Source organism: Malus domestica, chromosome 13 (assembly GCF_042453785.1).
Source record: "Malus domestica chromosome 13, GDT2T_hap1".
NCBI lineage: Eukaryota > Viridiplantae > Streptophyta > Magnoliopsida > Rosales > Rosaceae > Malus > Malus domestica.
This window is the reverse complement of record NC_091673.1, coordinates 8,844,924-8,858,060: the sequence shown is the minus strand read 5'-3', so window position 1 is coordinate 8,858,060 and position 13,137 is coordinate 8,844,924. Positions and strand designations below refer to the sequence as shown.

The window sequence follows — 13,137 nt, the reverse complement described above, 5'->3', positions numbered from 1 at the left end:
CATCCAAAAGAGGGTAAAAAAAAAAAACTATTTAGTCCTCTAGCACACAAAAAAAATGGCAATAGTGTAATTTCACATATCTAAAGTTTACTATTTTTTATTGAAGCATCACCTACAGTGATATTTAAACATATCTAAAGTTTCTAATAGATGTACCAATTGACCTACTATTATTATTTTTTCCAATGAGTTCACTTTATGAACAAGCATATGGCAGGCCTATATGCTAATGACTCTAGCCCAAATCTCTTGAGTTTGGTGATTCACCTCTTTATAAAAATATGCAACTCATATGTTATTTTAATTCTAAATATATAATGGATTGCTTAGGTGATTATGACATTCTTTTTTAACCAACCGCATCACCTGTTCAAACTCTTCCCCTCCCCCTTAGTCTAGATCAGAATAGTATTATCGCTTGTATTAAGAAAAGAAAAAAAAAGCTCTAAATGTACAACTTTTATATCTTATGTACATCTAATGACTTGACCTTTGTTCCGATACAGTAACTAGGGGGTGTATTATTTATGGAGTTTAATGGAATTTTCTTAAAACGTTTTCAATACAGATTTTTATAGAGTCAATAAAAGTTATCCTGTATTAAATAAAAACCTTTTATGACTTCTAAAAAATCTTTAAAAATCTCGTGATATTCAATTATAACTTTTTGCAAGTCTACAAAAGTCCATGTTTATTCAAAAGTTTATTAATTTTATAGAATTTAAAAAATGGAACTTTAACGAAAAGCTCACAGTACTGTTCATTTTAACGAGATTTTTATATTATATTTTATGTATGTTAACGCTCACAACTTACAAGTTAACAAATTAAAATATTGAACCGTTGGTGGGCTTTTAGATATGGGTTAGAAAAAATGGACTCAAAGATTTAAGTGGTTCACTCCTCAATACTGGGCTACATCTAGTGTGTTGCTTGGATTATTTTGATTTCAAGAATAAAATAGTGCACAATTTATTACAAATACTCTCCCTTTCCTCAGTTGTCCAACCTCAATGTGCTTAAAAGCCTTGGGTTCACCTCCTTTCACTTCCTTGGCACTTAATGCGTTGTTTGCATAGCTTAGTGTGTTGACACCTTTTCACCCATCAACGGCACATTTGCGGTGAAGTAACATGTGTTCAATCGAGATTGCACGCCTTTTCAGATGCATGCCGAGCGTCTTGCTCAGCCTTGGTTATCCAACTCCATCTCTCTGAGCGTCGTTCTAATTACCTTTACATCTAATCCTAGGCTTCTACCACTGATTGTGAATCGCCATGTGGATTGATTGACACTGGAGTAAACTTGCTCATCGATACTCACATCATAAAGTTGCCAGTCTGCTTACATGCCTTTGGCAGTCGAAAAACACCTTTCATAACCTAGTTGGACTAAGCTCGCAGGCAGTCGACTTGAGTGATCGGGAGCCTCTTTCCTTAAACTCTTTGGACCTTGGGCTTCTTGATTTCCCTTGGGCTTTAGCTTTGCTTTAGGCTGCTCGTGGCCTTTTGTTTTTGGCATGTGCTATTCGGTGGGCCTAAAAGTGCCCCACGTTAACAATATCATAGAAAATACTTCTTCCCCTAAGATTTTGATGGACTTTCATAGATTTTGATCACTTTTTCCATTTTCACAACACCATATTGTCACCATTCACCATCACTTAACCATAACCATCCCTACTACCCTGTTGCTGACATATCCACCATCATTACCACTATCATCACGACTACTGTCCCCACCGCCATCATCATATCACTTATTTGACCACCACCTTGTCATACTCATCATCACCTTACCAAAACCTCCTACAACTATCTTTCTATTGCGCATCATTAACACAACCACCATGATTGCCACCTATAGTACCACCATGTTACCTTGCCTCCACCACTCTCACCACTCCCTCTCCTACCACCGCCTTGTCACACTCATCATCACAACAACCTAGTACGACCACCTTAGTGTTGCCACCCGCACCCATGACCACTACTAACACCACCATCAACATGATCGCCACCTTTACTCTCGTCTTACCTTACCCATTGCCACCACCCAAACCCCCACTCCTCCACCACCCTAACCACCACATTAGAAACATACGATTTACAAGAATTTGGAATTAAAAAAAATGATGTTGATGTGTTAAGGATTCTTTCAAATTCTAACCATTTTGGTCATAGCAGAAAAAGCAAAATTACATTTTTCAGTGAAAAAAAGAGTAATAATAACAAAGTGTGTTAAATTCCTTTTGAACCCTTCAAAAGTCAATCATTAACTCTAAAAAAATCTATATAAGTCTAGCATTAAAAGGTCTCTAAATTTCATAGAGTTTCTAATAGTCAAGCATGCCACTTAGTACTACGGTTTAGTGGTATTTCTCTTCACTTGTAAGTGAGAGGTCTTAAGTTCGATTCTCGCCAAAAGCAAATTTGAACCACATTATTGCTAGCCCATTGTGAGGGTAAGCACATCCCCTCTCCTTTAGTGTACATGATATCGTTTGTTAAAAAAAATAAAGTCAATAAAAGCCTATGATATCCTTTATTAAGTTGTCAAATATTTTAATCATTTGGATCTAAATTAATATAACTTTGTGACTAATATGCATTTGATTCTCATAGGTCCTCAAAACGAGTCTGTAGACTTGTAAACTTTATTAAATATTCTTTTTTTATTAGCACCCCATATATTGCTGAATGCATCCCACAAAAAAAAAAATCAATATTAAATTACTTATGTATTTTACCATGCAATGATAATTTCGACCTTATTAAGTTTTTAAAAAATAAGAAATTTCCAAATACACCCCTCATCACTTTTAACATATTATTTATCTTCTTCAATTATCAAAACCCTCCCACCCTCCATTATTGAACAAAATCCTAACTAATGAAACTACAAACACATTAATTGAGAAAACCCTAACAAAATGTCTATGAATATGCCAATGCTATTGGTCACTGTGATTGCAAGAAATTATTTTCTCTCAAACCACACATTATATCACATCCCGGCATTTACTATGTCGAAAAACTTCAGAACTTATGCCTTTAAACCAGCTCTGTGAATTGCAATACCAACATCTTGAAACTTTCAATAATTCTTTTTTATTTTTTATTTTTTTGTTATAGAAAGGTTACATAAGATCTTGAGTTTGGATAATTCTTGAGTTTGGAAGTGATATAAGATTTTCCAATCTACACAAAGGTAAGAAAATTTAAGAGAAGTGTTAGCGTCCAAAGCAGTTAATGATAATATGCTATCAAGCTGGAAACAAAAAACAAGTCAATCACAGAAGTAATTACCCTGGGAACAGCAGGGCATATAGAAATATAATGCGTGTTTGAGAATGTGGGGTGTAAGTGTATTATGGACAGGTATGTGGGGTTTATAAGAGTTTATAAAGATAATTTTTAATTGAAAAAGTAAATGTGAGATGTATTAAGTATGTAGGGTTTATTCAACAATTTGTGGAGTACTAATATAATAAGCCTATTAAATAATAATTTTACAGTGGAGGCATAAAAATCCAAAGACATGCATGCATCATAATATTAAAATAGTTAGTCAATCTCTACTTAACAAGCATGATTGTAACCAAGGAAGAAAATATCGGTAATATCAGAAATATCGGTAGTCCGAAAACACGGAAATATCGATGGAAATATCGGTAAAATATCGATATCGATAAAAATTACATGGAAACCACGGAAATTGTAAGAAAAACTTGGAAATTTTTATTGAAACTTTGTAGGATGTTTATTTAGTCAATTATCTATTAGTTTATCACAAAAAATTGGAAAGAAATGCATTGCATGATGGATTTAACATTATCAAGTTGATTATATAGCGAGCTGACAAATATTGTGAGTGTAGAAAATATGTAGTAATTAATGAAAGAAGTCTAAACACACCATAATCATTTATATATAATGAATTAGTACAATATTTTACACTTTATATATTGCATGGTAAGATACATAAGTGACTTAGTACCACATAGAGTTCCTATGAGGTTCAAAATTTTCACTATCTTCATCATCTCTATGTGTAGAGTGAGTGTATTGTGAAGAGTAGTTATCCAATTTAATGAATAATAATCCAATTTCATAATAATCCAATTTAATGAATAATAATCCAATGTCATAAAAAAATAATCCTAATATAAAACATGGTGATGAATAATAATCCAATTTGATAATAATCCAATTTAATGAATAATCCAATTTGATAATAATCCAATTTAATGAATAATAATCCAATTTGATAATAAAAAAAGGCGATAACAAGGCAATTGGCAAAAATGATTAAAAAAATCTAAATTGTCTAACTGACCGACACTCTTATAGACTCATTATATCACTTTTATAGACTCATATTACCCTTATAAATTCATTATTTTTCTTGAAATTGATTAGAATCATTAGAAAAACAATTTTTTGCATTTCCATATGCCTAACCAATAAATACAACTTCTACTATTTCCCTGAAATTATATATTTTCACTTTTTCCCTGAAATTGAGTCATTTATCCTAATCTAATCTAGACCCCCAGATTAATTTATATTTTCACTCTTTTTCTGAAATTATATAAATTGTGCAATTGAGTCCTTTATCCTAATCTAATCTGGACCCTCCATCTTGATTCTCACTCTGTCACGCTGCCACGTGGCAGCCCACTAACCCTCACCCTATCTCTCTCTCTCTTTTCCCGAGTCCCTCTCGGACCCCTCACTCTCTCAGAGTTCTCAACTCTATCTCTCTCTCGAACTCTCGTTCTCTCACTCCATTTCCCCGATCGCACCCACACCCAGGCACACCCAAATCCGTCCACCACGATGCCAGCGCAGCATCTCCACCATCCTCCTGAACTCTCCCTCCCTCTCCTCCGTCTCTGGGAAGCACGGCGACGCGCAGAGGAAGCTCGGCTTCCCCGATCGCACCCACACCCAGGCACACCCAAATCCGTCCACCCCGATGCCAGCGCAGCATCTCCACCACCCTCCTGAACTCTCCCTCCCTCTCCTTCGTCTCTGGGAAGCACGGCGACGCGCAGAGGAAGCTCGGCTTCCTCGATCGCACCCACACCCAAGCACACCCAAGTTTTCAGGTGAGATCCGACTAAATCCTATGTTGATTACCTCTTGCATGCGTGAAATCTGAAGTTTATATGTGAAATTGATGTTAAAAATCGTGTTTTTGCAAGGTTTTTGGGACGAAATCGGCTCGGGAATAGGCACACCATCTCCGGCGTTCTTCTCCGACGTTCGGCTCGGAGTCCGATTGCACCGTTCAAAAAAATTTCGCGATATTTCCAAAATATCGCGATATTTGGACGAAAACCATTCGGATACCACTTAAAATATCCATCCCCAAAAAAACCGATAATATCGGCGATATTTCGCCGATATTATCGGCATTTTCTTCCATGCTTGTAACGTATTAACAAACTTATTCCCCCAAATTTAGGCCCTGCAATCTGTCTCTCAAATTATTTGTTTACTTAATGAGAAATCATTTTGAATATGTCTGACTTAGCTAAAATTGAAGACGTAATATACTATAAGATGTGGCAAGTATTTAATTATCTAACTCGATATGTGGCATTTTATCGTGAATTTATAAACACGGTAATGTTTGATACATTAGTTGTTATGATCACTTCAATAATCGTAATTAATTTGCTATTAAGTTGTCAGATCATTTTTTTAAAGACAATAATTTGGCAATTCAGTTTTCAGACCGACAAATATATTTACGTACAAATTAATTTTAAGCTCTTGGTGATGTCACATGGTAGAAGGATTTTCGACTTATTTTCTTTGGGAATATATTTTAGGGACTTGAATCCTCACGATTTCTAAAGTCGACGGGTTGACTTATAGTTGTGTTTGGAATTAAAAACCTGTAAGCTAATGGGTGATCCAGTTTGGAACATATTTATTGGTTATATTGGTTATATTGGTCGTTTCATTTCTAATTCTTTTTGTATTTGGTGAAAATTCCTTTCTAATTCTAATACAGGTGAGTCTGCCTCTTTGCACGGTTGGCCTTGATGGTAACTGCTGAAGTAGGCGGCTGTCTAAGGCCACCTTTAGAATATACTAGCTAGTAATGCCCGCGCGTTGCTGCGGGATTACAAATTCCAAGAATAACAAATTTGTAAGGGCAAGTACCTCATTGAAAGCCTTCTGGAAGCAGTACAACACCTTTTGGAACCTTTGCCTCATTCTGGTCCAGAGAGCATAATGTGCAAGCAATTTAAACATTTCTCAGCATCATAGCATCATATTTCCTAGGATTAATCAACAATGGCTCCTCCAGCTTTGAAATAGCAGCTGGGCAAACAAACACAAATCCGCATTTACAGATTTTCACTTCACTCCCAAATAAATAATTAATAAAAATAACATGGAAAATTTCTACGTCTAAATAATTAATAAAAAAAAGATATTTTGGGGAAATTCAAAGTCAGCACCTTGAGTTAGCTTCTTTGATTCCAGTACATTCCAAAACTGAGACAGATTGCTCTCCATTTCCTCTCATAAAACAGACGTGATGTTTCTATTTTTTGATCAACCAAAGCATAGTCAACATCTTTTATAGTCACTTAGATTGCATCTCCTTACATGATTGAAAAATCAATTGAATCACAATTAAAATTTGTTAACAAAATTTTTAAATCATATATCCAATCTCACAGAGAAATCACAATCAAACAGTTGTTATTTGGCGGAGAAACTTAAAATCCAAAAATGCACCTTAATGTCCTAGAGAGAACAGAATTGCAAGCAAAAGTAGAATATTGAAACAATACCATGATAATCACGAAATAAGTTTATGGGTTTGCTAATATTGATTTATTAGGTTCCAACTTTGTCTCCATTTATCATTTTCTGTTAAAAACATTTAGGCACTTACCAAGAAAAAAAACAATTAATTATTTGATGCTACTTACAAAACCAATTGGTATATATAGGCTTTGATTAAAAGGTTAAGTATTTACCAAAAGATTCAAGCTACAAAAATGCATATAAGCCAATAATTTTATCCACTGTGATTATTTGTATGATCTGCATTTATTTAGAATTCATAAATGCAGGAAAAGGTTTATAGGAACTTAAAAATTTTAGAACAATGAAAAACTATGCATGTATTGTGAACTCTATGTACAGAGCTTTTACATGGCCAAAAGAAAACAAAATAATCAGTAAGAGCTCTTACATGCACATATCAACAAAGAAAATTCATCAGCATTTTCTTACCCTTTCTTTCACAAAATCTTGTCTTCCAACCAGATCCTGCTATCTAATCCACACCTTGTCATGTACATGAAAATACACTCCAAATGTAAATTTCAAAGTTGTAATTTAAAATCATCATGCTAAGATAGGCAATCCAAGATAATGCTACTCTTTAGTCTGGATTTTAAGTCTTCAAATTCAGAAACATTTCTGGAACGAATAAAATGATCTAGGACCATCATTCAAACAGAAACTCTTGGCCCTTCATTTGATTAGATAGTGCTCTAAATTAAAACCCAGCAATCAATTCGCAAGCCAGTCAAAGTAAAATCTAAAGCAACCCACTTTAAATTTATAAGCCAACAATCCAACATTAATAACAAAAAAGAATGATGCAAAAAGCAGAACTCATACAAAAAGACATTGAACAATAGCTTAAATCCAAAGCAACAAAGATTAATCTAATAACAAAAACCAATAAAAAAGGACAGAGTTTAGCGACTAACCTTGAAATATAATCCAAAAAAAAAATTTGAAATAATCAAATTCCAAACCAATCTCATAATTCAGCAATGGAGAAGAAAATAGTAGAGATATTAACATAGATTTTTTGGTTTGTATAGTTGGGAACACTTTGCAGAACTGGAGAAAAACGTGTACCTGATCAATTTGTACTGCCCTATCCGGTGGATTCTATCTTATGGTTGCCTCTCAACAGCTGGGTTCCACCACGGGTCGATTAAGAAAACATATTCTAAAATGCAACGTCTTTAAATCACTTAATCCCCTTATGTATAACTTAATTCTCAATAATTTAGACATGAAAACACAATTTAAAAATTGTGACAGAACACATTACTCACATGCGATGCAATTGTTAGATGAAGAGCAACTCCTCTTTCAAGCTCATTAAGAACATGATGCAATCTGGATCCTCATTCAATCTCTTGCAGACATAGTCATGCTTCCAAACAACTGAACACAATTGATACCAAATTGCAACAATTTCTTTAAATTAGTCACAATAATCTATTGATGCACAAATAGAAAATTGTTGTATATATTTAGTATCACCTTTTGTAAGGAGTAGTTAATGATATCCAAGAACGATGACATATCATGGGTTAAACTATCTATGAGTTGAAAAAACTAAAGCGCATTGTACAAAGCAAATGAAACAGCTAAAAAGCAAATGAAATAACTAAGTTACCATTCTTTGTCTTAAGCAGCAAAACTCCCATTCCATCAGGTACCTTTCCACTTCTTCATATCCTCTACAACAAAATAAGCTATATCAACATCAAAGTGATACTCACCAATTGAAGTCCACATGATACAAAGCCTCGGCCAAAAAAGGGACAAAAAAAGTAGTTAATAAGAAACAATTTTGCTGCTATATAAACTGATGTATTGGCAATGGCATAGAATGCCTATAAAGCTACTTACATCGCAACAAATTTCAATGCATATATACTGATGTTCTTGTCTTTGCAAGCAGCCAGCTTCTATTGACGCATTGAAGTTTCGATAAATATTATATGTTCCAATAATTGAATCGAAGCCTCCTTCCAAAAATCCTAATCGCAAAACCAAGAATCACAATCAAAACAAATGGTACAAACACATACGCAAAGATATATACTTATATGTACTTAGCTACTGTACAAACCACTCTTTTTTCATAACCTTGACATCAAAGTAAACCTTCGTTCTACAGTTCAACCGCCTCATTTCTTCCTGCAACTGCAAGTGTTCAAACGAATCTGTAAAATAAAGTGAAAGAGTAAAATAATAGATTATCATGGCAAGAACTAAAGAAATTCATCCATATTGGCGTATTCAATCGCATCACTCCCTTTTTCCCTACTAAATAAAAAATAGGTCAGTGATTCAATATAAATATATTCACAAAAATAAAAAAATTCTAAGATTTTCTCCAGGGATATCCCAGAATTTAAATTCACACTAAACCCATTCCCTAATTGTCTTAATTGGAGCGAACCCAAAAACAAAATAACGAAAAAAAATGAAAAACTTATTCTCAACATCTAAACAGCTCAAAGCCCAGAAAAAAAAAAAAAAAAAACCTTTGCGAGTTTGGAGCTCTTTTCTTGTAAGTGTTACAGTATTGGTGCTGCACCTTAATCCGTCGTGTTTCCCGGTAATAAACGAAGGTGGAGCTACTGGTTTGGATGAAGAAGAAGAAGAGGGGGATCCGAGCCTACAAACAAAATCACAAAAAGCAAACTTAAACACAAAACCCAACTGCAAATCCTAAACCACCAAAAAAAAAATTAAAACACCCACGTTGAGAAAGGCGGAAAAACTCACCAGTAAACGCTAACTTTTCTGGGTAAAAAATTGAATCAACTCGAATGAAAAATCAAAAAAAAGTTCTAGCTGCAGAGTGCTTTTTCCAGCAAGAGAACACCGTTGTTGATAATTTATGAGAGAGATAGCAAGGTTGGAGAGCGAGACAAACCGCCGTTTTCGAGACAAAGAAAGCTAGGGTTCATAATAGCAAAAACTGAGAATGGCGAGAGAGAGAAGCGAAAAGCACAGAAGAAGCCGAAAGCAGGTCCAGCGATGATGGACGCGTGGGCAAGCCGGGCAACTCTTCCTAAGCACGATGACGGAGAGGATCCATCGATGACAAACATGTGGAAGCAATGGGCAAAAGCGGCATTTCGGTGCCCCAAAAACCAAAGAGAGGAACAACCGGAGGAAAAAGGCAGGGACAAAATCGTCCCACCACTGGTCATCCACAGTACCACCCTGATTGGGTTTTAGTATATAAAGATATATACCTTGTATCCGTTCAAATAACAAGTCTAATACCTTTTTTTTTTAACAAATGAAGTCTAATACCTTAGGGGTGTTTGTTTCCCCTCACTAAAGTTCACTGGACTGGACTAGACTAAAGATTAGTCCAGTCTTGTGTTTGTTTCCTGGCTGGACTAGTTTTAATGGGATTAGCCAGGACTTACTGTCACTAACAACCTCACTAACTGTTCTTAGCGTGTCCCCCTGAAAACCATCGGATTAGCTAAGAACTTCTTCGGCCTGCTCGAATCACCTTCCCGACCTCGATTTCGATGGCACAAGCTTCAAAAGCGGCTTCATCTCCGACGACGAACTCGTCGACTTCTTTATCTCCAACGATGACCTCGTCGACTGGGTCATCTCCGCCATCTTCTCCTTCGCTGCTTGGGGCTTTGAAGCTACTGATTTTGGCTTTGCCTTCGGCTTGCCTCCTTATCAACTGGGTCATCTCCGCCATGACTGCTTCGTAATCTCAGTAAATCAATTTTTTTTCTGGGTTTTTTTTTTTCTGGGGTTTTGGGTTTTTTTTCCTGGTTTCTAGGGTTTTTTTTTTCTTTTGGGATTTGCAGGTTTAATTGGTTACTAGAAGGCTTGCCTTTCTTTTTGGAATCTCTGAAGGCTTGGCGAATGGTTAACCAACAAATTCTCTTAATTAAACAAGAAAAGTAAGAGATTGATGCATAATTAGAGAGAGAAAATGATGGAGAAGATAAACGAGGAAGGGTAAAGGAAGGAAAGGGAAAGAAAATTTGCTTGGGTCCATTCATTTCCAGACTTCACTGTCCTTTAATTATTAATTTTTGTTTAATTTTTAATCCACAAGTGAATTAAAAATGGCTAAAGAAATATAGTTTGTAACTTAGTCTGACACTGCATCAAATGCTTCACTAAGCTAGTCCAGCTTAGTCAAGCTAGTTCAATCCGAGACAGTCCGGTGCAACAAACGCACCCTAAGCCTTTGTTTGAATACAACGGCTTGTTGGGTTGAGCAGCTGAATCCAACATTTGTAAGATTTAATTGTTTAACCTAATTAATTAAATAAAAAAATTAAACATGTTTTGTAAGTGAAAGGTGAAGCGTTAAGTGACTCAAACTTATTCTTATTGACTTGAAAAACAAACATGTTAATTTACTTCTTTTATTGCACTCCCTAGACTACCACGCATACCAAACTCTAAACGGCAGAACACTTTGGCCTTTTCCGCATATTCTAATCGGTTCCTTTCTCAATAGACAAAACACCAAAACTCTCAAGCACCTTTGTATATCTTTCTTATTTTGATATTAATTTTTAATGATATCTGATGTAAAAATATAATTTTTCATGTATTTAGTGAATTTTTTTTATATGTATCAATTTACAAAGAGTCAGAGTCAGAGACCAGAAAATTTTAGGATCCCACTTTGAAAACTCGCCTAAGACCTCCAAATTCTCAAGGTTGGCCTGCCTCTTTATCAGGGAGTTCATAGCAAAGTGTGATCACTAAATATGTACAGAATAAATACACTATTATTTTAAATAAATTTGACGAGTTAAAGCGATCACATGAAACTTGTCCCATTTATCTATAACACGAGGAATAAACTAGTATAATACTTGGTAAGAACATCATATATTTAACCAATGACATGGGCCAGTAGTAATAAAATACATGTACTTTGGACAAAGCCACGACATGACACTTATGGTAATTAGATTAAGTATCGAACTTGTAATCTATAAAAGTCAAATTTGAGACTTGTCACTTATAATTAGAGTTTGTAAAAATAAATATCATTAATATGTAATACTAGTGACCACAAGTGTCCAACTTTTTTTTGGTAACATAAGGGGTACATCACCCCAAAACTAACTTAATAAATTATTACAAACTATTCGAATTCTAGCTACAACCTCCAATCATATCATCAAATAAATGAGTTTCAATTCATTTAAGTGGATTCTCAAAATAATAGTACTCAAGATTCGCTTTTATAAGTAAAAAAAATAAAAAGATTCACATTGTAATTCCAATTAACAAGTATCCAATTTTTAGTAGACTGAATGATATATAACTTCTGTTGGGTAACCAATTAGAAGGCACTGCATACGTATATAGTTGGCTAAGGCGAGGCTAGGTTTGTATATTTATTTTTCACCTGATATATAGGATGGATTAGGTTCATCGAATGGAGGTATATATCTTCTGCTCGAGCAAAGTTTATTCAGAGCTGTCATTATATATAGATTTACTAACTCAACTGCTAGCTTTCTTAAGTCAAATGATTCTCTGCCATATATGAACACTAGTGTTTATTTATTTTCAATACTGAATAGGTCAACCCAATAAGTTCATTGAGAATTAGATATTTAAAATGTAAGAAAAAGTGGACAAACAAACAAATTATTACTATCGTGGGATAGATTTTTCATTGTGCTCAAAACACGGACATGTACTATATGTTATTGTACAAGTAAATGGATACTTAGAAAATAAAATAGAGTAGGGTTCTCTCCCCTCCTATTCTCATCCCCTTCCCTCTTCTCCTCTCATACATTGCATTTTGTCTTATTGTCTTTATAAAAAAATATCAATATAAGATGTTGACGTGACTTAACCGTAACCATTCAAGTATAAGAGGAGAGAAGGGGAGAGAGATTAGGAGGGGAGAGAATTATCTTCCAAAAAAATTTCCTCCACTTGTATAATAACTTAGGACATATCGCTTTGTGTTATGGCCACACTGAAAAACCTTTCTTACCGCGAGCCAGTAATGGTATAAACTGTAATTAGCTAACACCCACACAATTTCAAGTGTATTTTGACATAGACCACCATTAATTATCGAACAATGGAAGAAAATCAAGAAAGTTGAGGTTTCAACTTAAAACCAATTGGTAATATGGAGTATAAGTCCATGGTCCCTCCTCTTATCAATGTGGGATTCATTCTAAATACACCTCCTCACGTGTGGCGAATTTTCATACCTAACACGTGGACAACACAACTCCGATGACATGGAGCGCGTGTGGCCATTGGGCTTCACACATGTGGGACAACATGCTCTAATACCATAAAGAAAATT

At 34.9% G+C, this 13,137-nt stretch overlaps 2 long non-coding RNA genes across 10 annotated transcripts; both read right to left on the bottom strand.

Annotated features, from left to right (window-relative positions):
• Positions 1–6,109: 6,109 nt before the first annotated feature.
• On the bottom strand, positions 6,110–7,815 carry LOC139190534 (uncharacterized). 6 transcript variants are annotated; one of them, XR_011574810.1, is made up of 4 exons: positions 7,754–7,815; positions 7,269–7,322; positions 6,482–6,627; positions 6,110–6,341 (listed from the first exon to the last, which is right to left on the bottom strand). It is a non-coding gene; the product is annotated as an uncharacterized lncRNA (long non-coding RNA). The 6 variants fall into 6 exon arrangements; XR_011574807.1 differs by having other exon boundaries at positions 6,482–6,567; XR_011574809.1 differs by having other exon boundaries at positions 7,269–7,311.
• A 92-nt stretch (positions 7,816–7,907) lies between these two features.
• LOC139190533 (uncharacterized) lies at positions 7,908–10,001 on the bottom strand. Of its 4 annotated transcripts, none has more exons than XR_011574802.1 (7): positions 9,579–10,001; positions 9,335–9,468; positions 8,934–9,010; positions 8,694–8,824; positions 8,458–8,521; positions 8,111–8,222; positions 7,908–8,001 (listed from the first exon to the last, which is right to left on the bottom strand). It is a non-coding gene; the product is annotated as an uncharacterized lncRNA (long non-coding RNA). The 4 variants fall into 4 exon arrangements; XR_011574804.1 differs by having other exon boundaries at positions 8,934–8,990; XR_011574801.1 differs by having other exon boundaries at positions 8,694–9,010.
• Between the last annotated feature and the right edge of the window lie 3,136 nt (positions 10,002–13,137).